This window comes from Sciurus carolinensis, chromosome 10 (assembly GCF_902686445.1).
Source record: "Sciurus carolinensis chromosome 10, mSciCar1.2, whole genome shotgun sequence".
In the NCBI taxonomy this organism is placed as follows: domain Eukaryota; kingdom Metazoa; phylum Chordata; class Mammalia; order Rodentia; family Sciuridae; genus Sciurus; species Sciurus carolinensis.
In genome coordinates, this window is record NC_062222.1 from 67,397,511 (window position 1) to 67,416,996 (window position 19,486).

Below are 19,486 nucleotides of genomic sequence, written 5' to 3' on the forward strand. Positions count from 1 at the left end.
ACCCATTCAAGGAGAATATGCCTATCTCCAGAGTGAGAAGCCCTGAATTGGCTAGGAGTCAAATATTTATAGAAGTGCTGTATCAAGTCACCAGATTGGAGGTGGATCCAGGGTGGAGCTGAACAATTTGCACCAGTTTTCCCTGCTCTGGGGCCTTTCCCTCATTTTACAAGGGTATGGGCCAAGGCAATGTTGCTCAAGATCTATGCCTGTGTTTTCTGCATCTCAATGGTTTGTGGGCATTTCCTTTAAGATTCACTATTTTCCTCTCTTTATCCTAAATCCCTAGCTCAGTTCTACATATTCCAGTAGATGTAACTCCATGAGTCCATGTAGGTGGCAACTCAGCGTCCCTAATTTGGAATCAGATGATTTGCATCAGAGTTTCATCTTTGTTCCATGCTGAATTATTGCCTCTGTGGTTCATAATTGTGAGTCTTGGTGTCTTGGGATCTTGACTAGCTATTAACTCTCCTGAGCTTGAATTCTGTTTTCTAGAAAGGAGCATAATAAGATTTAGGGTTTTCATGAAGCCCAACTAAAGAAATGTAAGTGAAGACATGCACACTGTAAAATGCAAGGGAATTGTGACTGTTAGATCAGTTGTACTCACGCTGTGCTGCCCTTCCTTGCTTCAATCATGTATCCACTTTTTTTTTTTTTTCACTTTTCCTCTGTAAAAACGGGGTTTTTGTATTATCCCTGTGTGCTCTGCGACATTCTCCATGATCCAGGCTCTCAGGCCCGCTTACTGCCGCCTGGCAGGCTGTGCAACCTATTCTGATTCCCTTATCCCGCCTACCAAAGGAAGCCGGTCCTCCAGGGAGTGGCCTCCGTCCACGCCTTGGCCCGGAAACCTGGGTGAAGCCGCCTCCCCCGCGCCCAACTCGCAGCCCACACATCATCTTTGCGGGCAGCCCGGAGCCTGCCCGGGTGCCCCGGGCGGTGAATTCCCGGCCTGGAGGCCGCGGCGCGGCAGGGTCCTCCCGGGCGGGCTCTGCCGCGGCTGCGGGCGGTGTTCTGGGTGCGCACAGACCGCGTTCCCAGAGCGCAGGAAGGAGGAGAGGCGCTCAGCCCTCTCCACTGAGGTAGGCATGACACCGGAGAGTTCTGTCAGTAAAACCGAAAGCGAATCAAGTGAGCGCTGATGCCAGGGAGGCTGTACTGGGGTTTCTGCTGGAGCCAGAAAGGAGAAACAGCTCCGACCAAGAGTGCAGACTGACTCTTGGAACAAGGAAAGGGGCCAGTTTTTATCACGTGTAGGGGTTGCAGGGATGGGCTCTGTGCAGTCCAGGAATTTTCTGGTTCATGCACATTTTCAAAGGATGTTTTCTTGTCCTGTGCAAATAGGCCTTGAGTGAGGAGCGTTTGCAGCCCTACTATTGGACCCATTGCGGTATAACGAATCTTGCTTGTGGTTAAATGAGCAGCTGCAGCTATTAAGAGAACAGATGGGGTGGAGGAAAGCAGAAATCATACTGAACAAGTAAGGCCCTGGGAGTTTGCCTGTAGCAGAGAGCCCCCAACAGTTTCATTCTTCGTTCTTTTATGTAATTTATCCTTAGAGTTATTATGGAGAAGGCATGAAGGCATCCTGGGCTTAATGTTTTTGATTTTGTTTTTGGTGATGGTGGTGGTGTTGCCTTACTAAGGATTGAATCAAGGATCTCCTGCTTGCTAGGCAAGTGCTCTACCACTGAATGACACTCTCAGCCCTGCCTCTGGTTTTTGATGTCTGCAAGATGGTTCGAAAAGGTTAGGGGGTATCAAAGAACCCAAATGATGTTTTCAGAAGCTGACAGACTCAGTTAAGATTCTTGGAGTACATCTCCCCTTCTTTTTTTGGGGGGGTTGCTGAATAGCTCATTGTCCCCTTCAGATCTTCTATTCCCATACTCTTAAGGGGTGCTGCTTTTCATGGGGGTCTCTGATGGTGTTAGGGAGATTGAGGAAGGAGGCAGTCTGGAAAGGAGCCAGGGGTGTTTGGGTAGAGCTGTTCAGGAATTGTACAGCACAGATGGTTGACATCATGGTCAGGAGGAAGCTGCTTGTTGGAGCTGTTTGAAAGGTTCAGGTGACTCCTCTCAACACATATGTCAAGGACTGTATTGTTAATGATCTGCCTTTGAGCACATGTGTCTTGAGACCACAGCCTTTGGTCACCTAAACTGCAGTTAAGACCAGTGAGTAAATTTTGTGTGGCAGGAAAGGTAGGTGTGTATTGTGTGTATATTTTCTTAGAAAAGAGCACACTAGTCAAACGCAATGACTTGATTTTGCATTTCTGGAGTCCCAGGCCAGAGGCCATACTCTTGGGGTTCCAACAAAGCATAGTCTTGCCCCATCAACCAAATGGAAAGAGTAATGGTGTAAAGCAGGAAAGGAACTTTAATTAGTAGACTTATACTTGGAAGACACAGGGGACTAATATTTCCAACCCTGTCTTTGGGGTAATGATATGAGCCTGTGGCTTATATAGACTTGGGGAACCATAATCAACGCTTGGTCAAACTGTGGTCAGATCAATCATTATCTCAGGATTGGTCAGACTGGTCTTATCTGAGATAAGAAAGTTGCTGTTGCCCAGGGGTAATTTCCGCAAATCACAAGAATTTTATTGATCAGATTTGTTGTTAATGGAATCCAGGGTGGTGGGTCTAGAGCAGAGAATACAGGTGCAAAATGGAGGCAGAGATGCAAAACTTTTTATTCTGCTTTTAGTTGCCTCTTGGTCACTTGCAGGCACAAGTGAAGAGTCTAAGAAGTTCTTATTACATTTGTAGCCTCTGACATTTGCTGGTAAGTGGATAGAAGTGGAGAACATCATGCTAAGTTAAATAAGACAAATTCATGCACCGTAAGATTTTGTCCATACTACATTAATTGATTATCTTCACAGAGTGGAGATAATCACCACGTTGACCTTAACTTACCTGCCCACAACACACTACAGTTGCACCATCAAATTGTTTTCTGAAAATATTCTGAATTATCAGTTTGCATCTCACACTCATTTTCAAATGAAACTGCCAGAGGCTACAAATGTAATAAGAACTTCTTAGACTCTTCACTTGTGCCTGCAAGTGACCAAGAGACAACTAGAAGCAGAATAAAAGCTTTGCATCTCTGCCTCCATTTTGCACCTGTATTCTCTGCTCTAGACCCACCACCCTGGATTCCATTAACAACAAATCTGATCAATAAAATTCTTGTGATTTGCGGAAATTACCCCTGGGCAACAGCAACTTTCTTATCTCAGATAAGACCAGTCTGACCAATCCTGAGATAATGATTGATCTGACCACAGATGATGGGCATCTCGGCTGTTTCCATAACTTGACTACTATGAACTGTGCTAATGTAAATGTGACTGTATTACTAGAGTATTCTGATTTTAGTTCTTTTTAATAAATACCAATGAGTAGGATAGCTGGGTCCTATGGTGTTTTCATTCCTAGTTTTTTGAGGAATCTCCATACTACTTTCCAGAGTGGTTGTACTCATTTGCAATTCCATCAGCAACATGTGAATGTGCCTTTCCCCTGCATATCCTTGCCAGCATTTATTATTGTTTGAGTTTTTGATAACTGCTATTCTGACTGGAGTGAGATGAGATCTAGTGTGGTTTTGATTTGCATTTTTCTGATTGCTAGATATGTCAAACATTTTTTCAAATATTTGTTGGCTATTTGTGTTTCTTCGTTGGAGAAGTCTGTTTAGTTCTTTTGCAGATTTATTGATTGGGTTACTTGGTATTTTGGTGTTCAGTGTTTTGAGTTTTTTATGTATTTTAGATATTAATCCCCTCTGAGAGGAATAGCTGACAAATATTTTCTCCCACTCTGTAGGTTGTCTCTTCACACTTGTAATCATTTCCTCTGTTGTGCAGAAGCTTTTGAGTTTAATGGCACCCCACTTATTGATTCTTAGTTTTCTTTTTTTCTTTTTTAAAAAATAACTTTATTATTTTTATGTGGTGCTGAGGATTGAACCCAGTGTCTCCCATGTGCTAGGTAAGCACTATAGCACTGAGCCACAACCCAGCCCTGTTTCTTGAGCTCTAGGTGCCTTGTTAAGGAAGTTGGTGCCTGCACCTATGTGAGTGATGGAGTGTTGACTCCGTGTTTTCTTCTGGCAGTTGCAAAGTTTCTGGTCTAATTCCTAAATCTTTGATTCATTTGATTTGACTTTCATGCAAGGTAAGAGATAGGGATCTATTCTATTCTTCTACACATGGATATCCAGTTTTCCCATTTGATTAAAAAAGCTGTCTTTTTTCCCATATGTATTTTTGGCACCTTTGTCCAGTATCAGATGTCTGTAAGCATGTACGTTTGTCAGTGTCTTCCATTCTATTCCATTGGTCTTCATGTTGTTTTGGTACCAATACCATGCAGTTTTTGTTACTATAGCTCTGTAGTATAATTTGAGATCAGGTATTGTGATCCCTCCTGCATTGCTTCCCTTGCTCAGTATTGCTTTGGCTATTGTGGGTCTCTTACTCTTTCAAATGAACTTTAGGACTCTTCTTTCTAGTTCTGTGAAGAATATCATTGGTATTTTGGTGGGGACTGCATTGAAACTTTATAATCTTTTGGTAACATGACTATTTTAACAATGTTAATTCTGCTTATCCAAGAACATGGGAGTTCTTTCCATTTTCGAAGGTGATTTTCATTTTTTTTTCTTCAGTGTTCTATCATTTTAACTGTAGAGGTCTTTCACCTCCTTGGTTAGAATAATTCATAAGTATTTTTTTTCAGGTTATTGTGAGATATCACGATTTCTTTCTCAGTATAATCAATGTTGTAGCATAGAGAAATCCTGATGTGTGAATGTTGCTCTTGCATCCTACTACCTTGCTGAATTCATTATCATCTTTAGAAGTCTTCTGGTGGAGTGTTTTTGGGTCTTCCTGATATAGAATCATGTCATCAACAAACAAATAATTTGACTTCTTCTTTTCCTATTTGTATTCCTTTAATTTCCCTCTTGCCTGATGACTTTGACTAGAGTTTCAAGGGCTATAGTGAATAGGATTTGGACAGTGGACATCCTTGTCTTGTTCCTGATTTTAGAGGAAATGTTTCAGTCTTTCTCTGTTCAATATGAAGTGAGCTTTGGGTTTGCCATATAGCCTTTAGAATACCACACTAGGTGCTTTCTGTCCCTAGGTCCCCAGTGTTTTTAACATGAATACCTGCTGATTTTATCAGAGGCCTTTTGTGCATCTATTAAGAAGATCATATGGTTCTTGTCCTTATTTATAGAAGTGGTGAATTACACTTATTAATTTGTGTATGTTGAACCAGACTTGGATCCCTGGGATGAAACCCACTTGACCATGTGTACTATTTTCTTGATACATTTGAATGTAGGTTGTTAATATTTTATTAAGGATTTTTGGCATTCTGTTTCATTAGGGGTATTGGTCTGTATTTTGTTTCTTTTAAATTTTTAAAAAATTTGTTCTTTTAGTTGTAGATGAGAGTAGAATGTATTTGAAATATTATATATACATGGAGTATAACTTCCCATTCTTCTGGTTGTACATGATGTGGAGTTACACAGGTCATGTTTTCATATATGAACATAGGAATGTTATGTCTGATTCATTCTACTGTATTTCCTATTCTCACCTCCTCACCGCCCCCTGCCCTACATTCCCCTTTGTCTAATTTAATGAACTTCTATCCCCCCTCCTTATTGTGTGTTACATGTGAATATCAGAGGAGAACATTTAGCCTTTGGTTTTCTGGGACTGGCTTATTTCACTTAGCATGTTAGTTTGCAGTTCCATCCACTTATTGGCAAATGCCATAATTTCATTCTTCTTTAAGGCTAAATAATATTTCCATTGTATATATGTAGCACATTTTCTTTATCCATTCATTTATTGAAGGACACCTAGGTTGGTTCCATAGCTTAGCAATTGTGAATTAAGTGAAGTGGACACATCACTATAGCATGCTGATTTTAGGTCCTTTGGGTATAGGCCAAGAAGTGGGATATCTGCGTCAAATGGTGGTTCCATTCCAAGTTTTCTGAAGAATCTCCACACTGCTTTCCAGAGTGGTTGCACCAGTTTGCAACTCCACCAGCAACGTATGAAGGTACGTTTTTCTCCACATCCTCGCCAGTTTTTATTGTTACTTGTATTCTTGTTAATTGCCATTTTGACTGAAGTGAGATGAAATCTCAGTGTAGTTTTAATCTTCATTTCTTAATTACTAGAGATGTTCAACATATTTTTATGTTTGTTGACTGATTATATTTCTTCTTTTGTGAATGCTTGTTCGGGTTCCTTTACCCATTATTGATTGGGTTATTTAACTTGTTTGGTGTTAAGATTTTTGAGTTCTTTGTATATCCTGGAGATTACTGCTCTTTCTGAGGTGCAGATGGCAAAGATTTTCTTCCATTCTGTAGCTCTCTCTTCACATTCTTCATGGTTTCCTTTGCCATGAAGATTTTTGGTTCAGCATGTTGAGTCTTGATTTACTTTGTGTGCTTTAGGAGCCTTGTTGAGCAGTCTGGTCCTAAGCCGACATGATGGAGATTTGGGCCTACTCTTTCTTCTGTGAGGTGCAGGGTCTCTGGCTAATGTCTAGGTCCTTGATCCACTTTGAGTTGAATTTTGTGCAGGGTGAGAAATACTGTTTGATTTCCTTTTGCTGTATATGGATTTCCAGATTTCCCAGCATCACTGGCTGAAGAGGCCATCATTTCTCCAATATATGTTTATGGCACTTTTGTCTAGTACGAGATAACTGTGTTTATATGGGTTTTTCTCTGGGTCTTCTGTTCTGAACCATTGGTCTGTTTTGGTGCCAGTCCCATGCCATTTTTGTTACCGTAGCTCAGTAGTACAACTTAAGGTCTGGTATTGTGATACGTCTTAGGATTGCTCTAACTATTCTGGGCCTCTTATTTGTCCAGATGAATTTCATGACTGCTTTTTCTATTTCTCTGAAAAATGTCATTGGAATTTGAATGGGAGGTGCCTTGAGTCTCTGTAGTACTTTTGGAGGATCATCATGGAGGCAGTTATTTCATTTCTCTATACTGATTTCTGATCTTCTGGAAGTGGAAGTGGCTGACAAGTACAGGCCCAGAATCAAGCAGAGAGAGACGATGACACACAGAGGCCACTTCCTTCCCTTGGGAGTTCACTCTGAGGTTGTCACCAGACTCTGCTTTCAGTGTTCCTCTCCTGAAATCTTAGTTCCCACAGCTACTCTCCAGCCTATCAAATGGGAAAGCTTTCCCTCTAAAACCTGGAACAAGACAGGGTTGCCCTCTCTCACCACTTCTGTTCAATGTGTTACTGATAGGCGAGGCATGCATCAAACCTAAAAAAACTTTCAAGGTAAAATTTTAACTTAAAAAATAAAACTTGTTAATATTATGTCTTTAAATATTAAAAATGAAGAAAATAAAAGACATTAAAATAATGCAAAACCCGAAGTGGAAAAAAGTTATGAATTATTTAAAAAAGTATATATATATATTACTAAGTAATCCTTTTAGTGAAACATGTATAGCATTTAATTGATGCATACTAGACTTTGACAGAAGATACAACTTAAGATCCATTTGACAGTTTTTTTTTATTCATGTACACAAATGGGGTACAATTGTTGTTTCTCTGGTTGTACATGAAGTAGAGTTGCACCATTTGCATAATCATACATGTATATAGGGTAACAATGTTTGTCTCATTCTATTATTTTTCCTTCCCCCATCTCCTCCTCACCCCTCATTTTCCTCTATACAATACATCTTTCCTCCATTCTTACCTCCCTCCCACCCCCCCATTATGTATCATCATCCACTTATCAGAGAAATCATTTGACCTTTGGTTTTCTGGGTATGACTTATCTCACTTAGCATGATATTCTCCAGCTCCATCCATTTACCTGCAAAGGTCATGATTTTATTCTTCTTTATGGCTGAATAATATTCCATTGTGCATATATACCACAGTTTCTTTATCCATCTACTGAAGGGCATCTGGGTTGGTTCCACAATCTAGCTATTGTGGTGAATTGAGCTGCTATAGACATTGATATGGCTGCATCACTGTAGTATGCTGATTTTAAGTCCTTTGGCCATGGGCCAAGGAGTGGGATATCTGGGTCAAATGGTGGTTCCATTCCAAATTTTCTAAGGAATATCCATACTGCTTTCCGGAGTGGTTGCACCAATTTTCAATCCCACCAGCAATGTATGAGTGTACCTTTAACCCCACATCCTCACCAACAGCTATTGTGCTTGTATTCTTGATAATAGATAGACATTCTAATTGGAATGAGGTGAAATCTTAGGGTAGTTTCAATTTCCATTTCTCTTATTACTAGAGATGTTGAACATTTTTCATGTATCTGTTGATTGCTTGTAGATCTTCTTCTGTGAAGTATCTGCTCATTTTCTTATCCCATTTATTTATGATTGGGTTATTTGTATTCTTGTGTAAAGTTTTTTGAGTTCTTTATATATCTGGAAATTCGTGCTCTATCTGAAGTATGTGTGGCAAAGATTTCTCCCACTCTGTAGACTCTCTCTTCACATTGTTGATTGTTTCCTTTGCTGAGAGAAAGCTTTTTAGTTTGAATCTATCCAAAGTATTGATTCCTGCTTTTATTTCTTGTGCTGTGGGAGTCATGTTAAGGAAGTCTGGTCCTAAGCCAACATGATGAAGATTTAGACCTACTTTGTCTTCTATTCGGTGCAGGGTTTCTGGTCTAATTCTTAGGTCCTTGATCCATTGAGTTGAGTTTTGTGCAGGTGAGAGGTCGGGGTTTAATTTCATTTTGCTGCATATGGATTTCCAGTTTTCCTAGCACAATTTGTTGAAGAGGCTATATTTTCTCCATCATATGTCTTTGGCTCCTTTGTCTAGTATGAGAAAATGTATTTAGGTGGGTTTGTCTCTGTGTCCTCTATTCCGTACCACTGGTCAGCCTGTCTATTTGGTGCCAATACCATGCCGTTTTTCTTACTATTGCTCTGTAGTATAGTTGAAGTTGCTGGTATTGTGATACCTCCTGCTTTGCTTTTCCTGCTAAGGATTGCTTTAGCTATTCTGAATTCATTTGATTGTTTTTAGGGTCATCTTAAGGCAATGAAGTGTCTCTACTCTGCCATTACTTAGTACAGAAGTATTTTAAATATTTAATAATTATTTTCTGTACTGTCGACTCTCCTGCTTCTTAAGTACTATAATTCTCTTGGGTTTGCTCATTATTAACACACTGGGAATGTGAGGACCGAGGAGTTTACTGTTTGGTGTCGAAGGCCATCGTGAACTGTGGGATGCAATTCCAACAGTGTCTGGGTCCAGTGGCTTTCACAGGTATCTATTATAGGACTTTTCATTTTAAGTGAATTCACTTTCTGCAGGGTACACGTACCTGCTTGAGAAGCAGGAGCAGTGTAGTTAAGTAGGATAAAGACTGAATAGACTTTCATATGTGAAAAACACTTGGAACAGGGCCCAACACAGTCGCTTCTAAAGTATGAGCCATTATGATGAAGATTATTATTATTGCTGCTATTATTAGTTATTCTATGCAATATATGTCCTGTTTCTCCTTTTTAAAATTCCATGTCCTTCCACTCACAAATGAATAACATTTGTTCATAACTAATACTAATGAGAAATGATTTGATAATAATTCAAGTTAAATCCTTTACAAAGGCCAAATGATCTTTTGTGAGTGAGGCAAGAGAAAGAGCAATTGTCATGAGGACAGTCAGTGGAAGAGTGGATGCTCGTAGGTAACTGTCGTGCTGAGATGTCTATGGCAGCATGAAGGGAAGTAGGCACATAGAATAATAAGTGGCACAGCTAACCAAGCCAAAACTCATCATGTGACATGAGGCATGAGGTTACATGCTTAGATGTACATCAAGGCTTAGCAAGGGATCCTGTTATTGCTGAAAGAAGATATACTTTTGAAAGTAATTTTTAAACTGAGACTTCTGGATGGAACTAATTAAGATGATGGTTATTGAAGTGATTCCGATACAGGAGAAGAAGTTGAATAAGGACTAGCAGTTAAAATAGCAGGCTTGACATACAAAAGGGACCATAATCTTGAGTATATGACTCTGCCTTATGATGTCCTGTACCTTAAGCAGAGAACTCTGATGGACACAACTTCAACTTAATTCTCTGGAAGGAATCTTTGGCTCTTAGAACTTTAGGTATAAATCTTATCAGAAGTATGGCAAAAGAACATAATGCATGTTTCATAAGGCTAAAAACCACATTATGTGTTTTTATTTACTTTTAATATATATAGCACTTATAATAGAAGTAAATATAGTTTATCTGCTCTAACCTCTTGCCCCTTATACTTCATAAGAAATTCTGAACTGCATATTTTTAAGATGTTACCTCTTGCCACAACTTGACATGTGCAGGAAACATAACTCTTACTAGCAGTTCAATATCATCAGCAAAATCCTGATTAAATACCTTACTTCTCCATATATCATATGACATGCCAAAGCCCAGTAAGAATTACTGAGTTATTTTCATGATTTGTGTGGTTAATTGAGGACTTACTATAAAGGCCTCTTCAATTTATATCAGAAAGATTTCATCTTCCAAATTAGAAAAAAGTTGTAACACTAGTAGATGTAATAGGAACTGCCGAATTCTCTTTTTGGGAATATCAAGAGCCACACTGCTCAGGAGAGCAGACTGTAGTTGATAAGCTTCTAGAATAGAGTAGGGAATTTAGTAGTATTCTCCGACCTACCACAATGATCACAACATCCAGACAATTCCAGAAATTTCTGGAAAGATGAAGTTTGTGAATTTCTCATATCTCTTACACCACATAGTAAAGTGTAAAGGAAAAAAGTGTAGTCCCACAGGGTGCCAGGAAGAAACCATAAGTGATGATGTAATGAATCAGGTTTACAGACTGTATAGCCAGGAGGGAGCCACACTGCCTGTTGCTGGGAATTCAGTCAATCACCCGCATGGCAGTAAGAGCAGTTAAAACAACAGCTACACCTGGATGTGTCCAGGTTAGTGTCCTTTAGATCCTTACAGCATAAGTATAGTGAAACTGCTTCCACAGCTAACTGCTAGCAGTGGCTAATCATTGTCATCAGGGGCAATGCCTTCACCATAGAATCTTGCTCTGTAAAAGGATCCAGACTTCCCAAGGCCTTCATCCCAAAGAATTCCTTCCTCCTCAGCATTTCCTCTACTCTTCTAGTATTTATACCACTCAAAATGCTGTAATGCTTTTTCATATGCGATTTTAGTGACTAAACAAGTCTAAGACTTAGATGCAAATTATTTTTCTAGAAATATAAACTTTATGCAGATATCACATTGATAACATTAAATGATTCACTTACACTATACCATCTTCCCATCAAACTAGAATAGACTCGCTAGCTCCATAATTAGAGTTTGAAAACCCTCCATTAGCCATTGGGCATCACTCTCTCTTCTGGCAGTGAGAGGAGGCCACACCTAGAACCTGAGCTTCCAGGACCCTTGCGAGTTTCAGCAGTGACCAAGTCAAGGCAGGGGTCATGGCAGTGAGAATTCCTTGTCAAATTACCTGTTCTTTCCCTCCTATTGGATAGGCTGGAGAGTAGCTGTGGGAACTAAGATTTCAGGAGAGGAACACTGAAAGCAGAGTCTGGTGACAACCTCAGAGTGAACTCTCAGGGAAGGAAGTGGCCTCTGTGTGTCATCATCTCTCTCTGGTTGATTCTGGGCCTGCATTTGTCAACCACTTCCGCTTCCAGAAGATCAGAAATCAGTATAGAGAAATGAAATATCTGCCTCCGTGATGATCATCCCATAAAAGACTGGGGAGGAATTGAAAGACATTCTCAAGACATTCTGCACACTGACATTATCCTAAATGTCATGTGCTTGCCTCTCATTATTCTCTTCTGATCCTCACCAGAATCATTAGCAGAAGCTCAATAATAACTTCAATAGGTTGTCATTCATTTCTAGTAATAATTACTACATGATTTAATAGGATAATTTTCCAGCAAAAGTTGTTAAATGCAAGAACTGGGAACATACAAATGGTCATTAAAGCAGAGTGGAGTTTAACCTCAAAAGTGATGACAAAATACAGATGTTATGAGACTATATCATTCTTTGTGGAAATTTGAGAGTGCCTTAGCACATACTAGATGTCACTGTGGACCTGGTACCTGGCTATCCTTCAGTCATGGCCCCTCACTATTGCACTTCATTTCTAATAGCTTGGGAATCATCTGAGTGTGGGAAACACAGGGAAAGGAGTCAATGTTTGATAGCTGGTTTCTTGGTGACAGAATATATAGCTCTGATCATTCTTGTAATGGCTATAGATTCTGTAAAAACTCAATGCTTTTTCAGTAAAGGTCTCAGAATTGGAATGAAGTTGAATAAAAAAGGGAAGCAATAGATCCCCTTGATGGTGTGCACTAAGTGCTAGAAAGCCAGGGAAACAATGCCTTCCAGATTTGAAGGATGATTTTATAACTGACTTTTCATCAGCAAACCTGAACTCATTTCCCCTCTTGCACCAGGTCCTGGACTTGGCCAGATGTCTTTGGTTGACAGTTCTTCACACTCCATTAAACAGCTACACAATGAGTCCATGTAGCTGGCAGGTAAATGCCCACTGGATTTAGAGTCAGATGTTTTGGCCCAGAGTTTCAGCTTTGCTCCATTACATACTTTTGTCTGTGTGATTTGTGATTGTGGGTCTTGGTGTCTTGGGATGTTGGACAGCTATTAACTCTCCTGAGCTTGAATTCTTTCTTATTCCTAGAAAATAAGCAAATATCTAGGACTTATGTGAAGCCCAGTTTTAAAAAATGTATGTGTATACATTTGCACATCGTAAAATGCAATGGAAATGTGACAGTTATATCATGTCTTCTTTGAATCCCCAGTGGAGACAGCACATTTGGAAGGTGGCACTCACTTTCTCTAACTGAAATGAACTTTGAAGGACACAGCTACTTCATGAAATAGACAATGTAAAATGATGACCAGAAAAGAAAGGAGAATATTTAAATATATCACACGGAGGACACACGTATATCGTGTGAACACAATTCTGCTATCTATTTTCTTACCCTGAGTTTCCATTTTTCATACAATAAGCCATATCAAAGCATTTTAAAACACAGTGCACCAAAAAATCAGAATGTCAACCAACCAAAGCTGCCTTCAATATGTGGCTTTTCATTTCAAAATAGCTAATGGATATTCTTGATATTTGTTGAAAAGAATAGGTTTAAATATTAAAAACAAACACTAGGTATTGTGGAAGCAAATCTATGTACATTCCAAATCACTAAGATAAAAAAGAAATAAAATTTCCAAACTAGAAAAAAAAAGAATAAGAAAATTGGAAATATAACAGGAAAGAATAAGTAGAGGAAAAATAATATGATAAAAATTGGACAAAAGCATGACTCTTGAGTGAATTAAACTCTTACTAGATGATATCAAGTTTTAATAATTTGTTAAAAAATTAAAAAATGCATCTCTAGAATATTAGAAGAAGCCCACTCAAAATAAAGTTAAAAATAAAGGAATTAGAAAAATATGCAAACTGGTATGTAGCTTGGTGGCAGAGAAGTGCCTAGTGTGTTGAAGGCACTGGGTTCTGTCACCAGTGGAAGGGGAAAAAAAAGGAACCAAATGTTTTTGAAAAAGTTGTTAAGTCTGCCTCGTGTGGTAGTGCATGCTTGTCATCTCAGCTATTCTGGTGACTCAGGCAGAAAGATTTTAAGTTCCAGGTGAGTCTATGCAACTTATTGAGACCCTGCCTCAAAATAAGAAATAAAAGTGGCTAGGGATGTAGTTCATTCATGGAGCACTTGCCTAGCATGCACAAGGCCCTAGAATAGTCCAGGTACTGGGGGAAAAAAGAAAAAGAAAAAAGAGCAAGCAAGCAAGCAGGAAAAGTTGTCAATTGGTATTAAGATGATCTGCCAGGAGATTATAGAGTTTTCCATCTGATGAAAAGATTATTTTATACTGACAAATGATACCATACACTATCATTTAACCATTATGCATTCTTTTGTACTGATCAGTAGCATCAAGATGTGCAAAATACCTGCTAATAGTAGTAGAAATTTGAAATTGCTAAAATCAGAAACTTTTTGGCATTAATTTAATGCCAGATATGGCAAATTTCACACCATGAAACTTTAATGTACCACATTATTTAAGAATACTGTATAAAATCATTTTCAGACTGGTGTACAAAGTGTACATAAAACATAAATCAATGTATTAGTTATACTTGTGTCCCATCTCCAAGAAATTTTATTTATGTACTATGTAAATATATCAAAATCTGTTGCTCAGGCAACATTTTTAAAATCATAATTTCTGAGTATCAAGAAAAGAATAAGCATTCCATGTAAAATTAAGTCATTTAGAAATTTTAAAAACATTTTTTCTCTTAATTACCTGTGGGCCAAAGAGTAAACCTAAGTGCTATAAAAATGTAACTTTCCAGATATAAAGATAGTAGAACTAAGAGGTCTTGGTCTAAGATTCCAGGCCATATGCCAGAAAGTGAAGTTACCATTTGGCACAGGGAAACTAACTTCTTTGTTATTTCTGTATTGTACCATATTCTCATAGGATAGGGAGGCAATAAAATAAGGTCATATATTTGAAGGTACCATATATAAATGCAAAATGCCATAAATAATTATTAGTCTTGAACTGATTTAATTTCCAACTTGCAGGAAAAGGTCTGTGACATACGAGTCAGCAAGAGACATACCAGTGAGCAGGAGAGAACAGGAAGGGGCAAGCTGTCAACAATAAGTGAGGATGTCTGTGTGCCATTACTGCCGTGTGCATGACGGCACCCTTCCTTCCCCTCCTCCCTGTGAGGGCCATGGATGCTTAAACCAGTGCAGGCATGTGTGTGGCCGTGGGTCCCATAGCCAGCAATGTCAATAATAACCTTAGTCATAATTACACAAAAGTAATAAAAACTAATGCATAAAAGTTAGAGCAGTTGTGACCTTTTGGAAGGGATAATGAGTAGGATGGAGGATGAGGGACATTTCTGGAGTATTATGAATACTCTTTTTAAAAATCTGGGTGGTAGATCTGGGGATGTAGCTCAGTGGTAAAATGATTGCCTAGCATTCTCAAGGGTCTGATCCCTCCAAAAGAGGCACATAAACTGTCTTGGGCCAGACTTGGTGGCCCATGCCTGTAATCTCAGCTACTTTGAAGACTAAGGCAGGAAGATAGTAAGTTTGAGGCCAGTCTCAGCAATTTAGTGAGAACTTGTCTCAAAATAAATAAAAAGGGCTGGGGCTATATTTCAGTGTTAGAGCAACCCTGGGTCCAGTCCCAAGTACCATAAAAATCATTTGTGTTTATATGTGTGTATATAACTCAGGGGCAGTGGACCACTGAGCCACATCCCCAGCCCTATTTTGTATTTTATTTACAGACGGGGTCTCAATGAGTGGCTTAGCACCTTGCTTTTCTGAGACTAGGTTTGAACTGGAGATCCTCCTACCTCAGCCTTCTGAGCAGCTGGGATTACAGGCGAGAGCCACTGAGCCTGGCTATTATATATACATACACACACACACACAAACACACACATACATACGTACACACACACACACACACACACACACGCATATATATATAAATTCTGGGTGACAGATATACAGGTGTGTTCACATTATAAATATACATCAAGATATCTGCTGAGATTTTCTACATTTCTGTTTGCATATTTACTTCAATAAAAGTTTACTTAAACCAAAGACCTTTGTGACCACTGAAACTGAGCATGGTGAGCTCTCAGAATGTAACCTTTTGAGCTATGATGCAAGGACCAGTGTTACACTCTCTACTATTCTGACTCTCTAGGTTAATTATTATTAATGCCTAATCAGTATTTTTCCCACTGTATTTTTTATAGGGCTTAGTGTGATTTTACTTATTTATTTTGGTGGTACTGGGGATTGGTAGCTCTACCACCGAGCTACAACCACAGTCTGCAACCTGCTTTTCATGCTGACCTGGTTATAAAGGATGTGGTGACATGGTCTTGAAGTAATGGTTTCCTTAAGGGCTTATAATTATCCGTAATTATCCATGACAGGAGAACAGAGGACCTTCTGGTTTCCATTTTCCAGATTCTTTCCTACTTGATAAGGTTGCCTGTGTTTTCGGTCCTGTAACTTCTGAATTTTCTCTAAGGTGTATGACTAATGTTCTCCCTGTAAGTCATTATTCTTCACTGTCCTTCACCCTGTTCACCTGCTTATGACCATCTAGCCTACCTCATATTCCAGAGCCTTACAGCACTTCAGTGAAATGACTTACTTTCAGAATTTAAAATCCAACTTTTCCATTCCTTTTCCTTTCTATTTTTAAGTTGAAGCAATTATCTGCCAGTGACTCCAGGCGTCTACTTCCTTGTTAGGATTGCAATATTTTGACATTAGCATCAAAAGATAATTCAAACAATTTTATCCCATCATCTCAGATGTGTAACATCTATAAAAACTTAAGCTAGCCAGGCTCATTCACTCTCGCCTGTAATCCCAGCTGCTCAGAAGGCTGAGGTAGGAGGATCTCCAGTTCAAACCCAGCCTCAGCAAAAGCAAGGTGCTAAGCCACTCAGTGAGACCCGTCTCTAAATAAAATACAAAATAGGGCTGGGGATGTGGCTCAGTGGTCCATTGCCCCTGAGTTCAATCCCTGGTATGAAGAAAACCCAAAAAAACAAAAAAAACTTAAGTATAGCAAGTAAGGTGTAATATAATACAAACAATGAGAATTAGAATATAATTATAATATTTATTAATTTTAATTAACATAATAATATATGTAAGATCTAGATTATGATTTCCAATCCATTTTAGAGTATCCATGTGTCAATTTTGCTGAAATATTTGCAGAGTTGCAAACTTAGGACTTAATGGGTTGGGTAGATGTGGGCTTAAGCAGCCGTCCTCCGGCTCTGAAGCGGAGTGCATTGCTCCTTTTACTAGACTCATCCCTAGGGAAATACTGTAAAGGAGGGGCCCAGAGCTGCTCTTTCCCACTTACTTGTGTCATAGCTACTACTGGGCTGGTATCTGGCTGAGGACCTAGAACCTTGAGTGTGTAATTAAGTGTCTGGCATAAAGCAAAATGTAGAGAAAATGGTCATTTTAATGTAGATTATCATTATACGAGGTATAGGAGGGTATAATGAAGGAAAAGGTCTGAACTGTTCAATAAAGTAAAAGTATGGTTTCACTTGTTAGAATATACCAAGAGAGAGGGTGATGTAAGTAGACCCCCAGAAAGGTATAACAGGGCCCATTTAAGATTCAAAAATTTTAATGAGGCCCCAAATTATTTTGTTTTTTTGTTTTTACTTTTTTCCCTCAGTCCCTTGGCATTTCCTGGTAACTTGTTTTTTTTTTTTTTTTTCTTGTTTTGTTTGTTTGTTTGTTTTAAGCTATTTTCTCCATCCCGACATCCTATTCTTAATTATTATCTCATGCTGAAAATGGAAGCTCAAAGTGCCCCAAAGGCCTGACCTGGAGCCAGTGTTACAGGAGTCCTAGGACAAGGGGTCTCCTGCAGAGGTCTAAGCCAGGGTGAACCACCCTTCCCAATATGCCAAAGAGCAGTTTGAAGGGCAGGGAAGGCGTTTTACTGAGAGTGGCCATGCCAGACAAGCACATGTAGTGGTACAGTGATGGAAACTCTGTCCTAAAGGGACTGGCAGTAACTTCGAGGTGTTAGAGGAAAGAGGAACAAAGGCAATGTCTGGGCGAGGGAGAAGTAGAAGGGCTTAGGCAGACAGGTCAAGATGGCAGGTGAGGAGGTCAGGGGCAGGGCCAGAACAAAGGAGCAGAAGAGGGTCTTCTGATGAGGTCATCTTCCTGGTGGACACAAGTGCTCGTGGATGCAAGCGGGGGACCCAGTCAGACAGATACTTCCCCACTCCTAAGTGGGGGACCCAATAGAAAAACTAAAACAGACTCGTGGACAAAGGGGACACCAATCAATAATAGTGAGGAGAGTGTAGACAGAGGCGGAGATAAGGAAAGGAGGAAATTCCAGAGACTATAAAAAGAGCAAGCCCAAACTCCCGCATTGGATCCCCAGCCCTGGGGCCCCTTCTCTTAGGAGAAGTCTATCTGTTTCTCTGTTGCTTTCGCAATAAACCTACTTCTTGCTTGCTATCTCTGTGTCTTGTTCTTCAACTCTTTACTGAAAGGAGACAATGAATCCCATGCCCCTGGATGGTAACATGGGGGCTTGTATGACTGGGGTGTTGCATAGAGTTAAATCATCCTGATCCGGCATGGTCCAGTTGATCGATCGTGATCTCAGGACTTATTCTGTGAAGCTCTGGGAAGGCCTGTCATTGCCTGAAGTGGGTGATTCGGTGTCTAACGTGAGATGACTACTTCTGCTTGTGGGCAGCCTTGGTTTCATTGTAAGATAACTAACTGTTCTCCTGTCGTGGGGCAGCATCTGCATGGGCTGTTCTGCTCTGGGAAACTGCCTTTCAGGGAGCAGTTATGGTTCCTTGTCATAGAGATGCTAATCAATCAGGCCTTTTGTTCCTGGAATCCAAGAAAATTAACTGCAAAAGGAAGTGGCTCATAGGAAAACACCTAAGGAGGCAAGTGGAGTCAAAGAGGGACAAAGTGGAGTTAGGTAAACATGGAGCGAATGAAACTTGTATTACTGACTTTTAGATGAGCACTCCTTGAGTGATTAACATGCCATGTGATAATAAAGGAGACAGGTTCAAGGAAGGCAGAGATGCCAAGCTTTGTTATGCTTTTAGTTACGTCCTGGGTATCTGCAGGCCCAAGTGAAGAGTTGCTACTTTTTAGCAAATGCAGCTTCCAATTCTGTGTAATATTAGGAAGGTGCAAAAAAAAAGTCTGAGAACTGGCATTGTAACAAATCTCTTGGCTCCCCCACACTGACCGAACCTACATATTTGTATTCTTGGCTTTTTGTCCCTATAAATTGTAATGCTTCTTGTAGGATAGGTGAAGGCAGATTAACTGTCTTCCCAGTTTGAAACTCTCTCTCTCAAAGGAAGATAGGTAGAACCCTAGCAAGGAAGTAAGTATCAGCTCAGCAATGTGAGTTGCAAATTTAATCCAGTCACAGGGAGGGAAACTCTGCACATGCTTCTAACATTGCTGCTATACTTACATGTTATAGCCCACTGTGTTGTAGGAATGGGTGAACTTATTTGGGAACTTTAGTCCCCTTGTTGCCTTTTATTAGTGGAAAACCTAACAAAAGTCCTGTTTCCATCTTAAATGAGATTTAAACCTTTTTAAAGTCAAGCATTGTGTTGTTACATGATTCTCCTAATCTATGCCTTGGGACAAGGTTAGAAATGTCCTTGGTAGTTGCACATTATATGGGGTAACAGTAGGAGAAGTAACTGCTGGTGTTGGAATTGGCACATTT

General features: G+C 39.7%; 1 protein-coding gene across 3 annotated transcripts in view; it reads left to right on the top strand.

Moving 5' to 3' along the window:
* Nucleotides 1–955: 955 nt before the first annotated feature.
* LOC124995003 (broad substrate specificity ATP-binding cassette transporter ABCG2-like) overlaps nt 956–19,486 on the top strand; it is a 50,024-nt gene continuing 31,493 nt past the window's right edge. For 2 of the 3 annotated variants that reach the window (XM_047567387.1, XM_047567389.1), the window contains exon 1: nt 956–1,088. The gene's annotated coding sequence lies outside the window, so the exon portion shown is untranslated. The remainder of the gene's footprint in view (nt 1,089–19,486) is intronic. The other variant, XM_047567386.1, reaches the window with a different exon arrangement.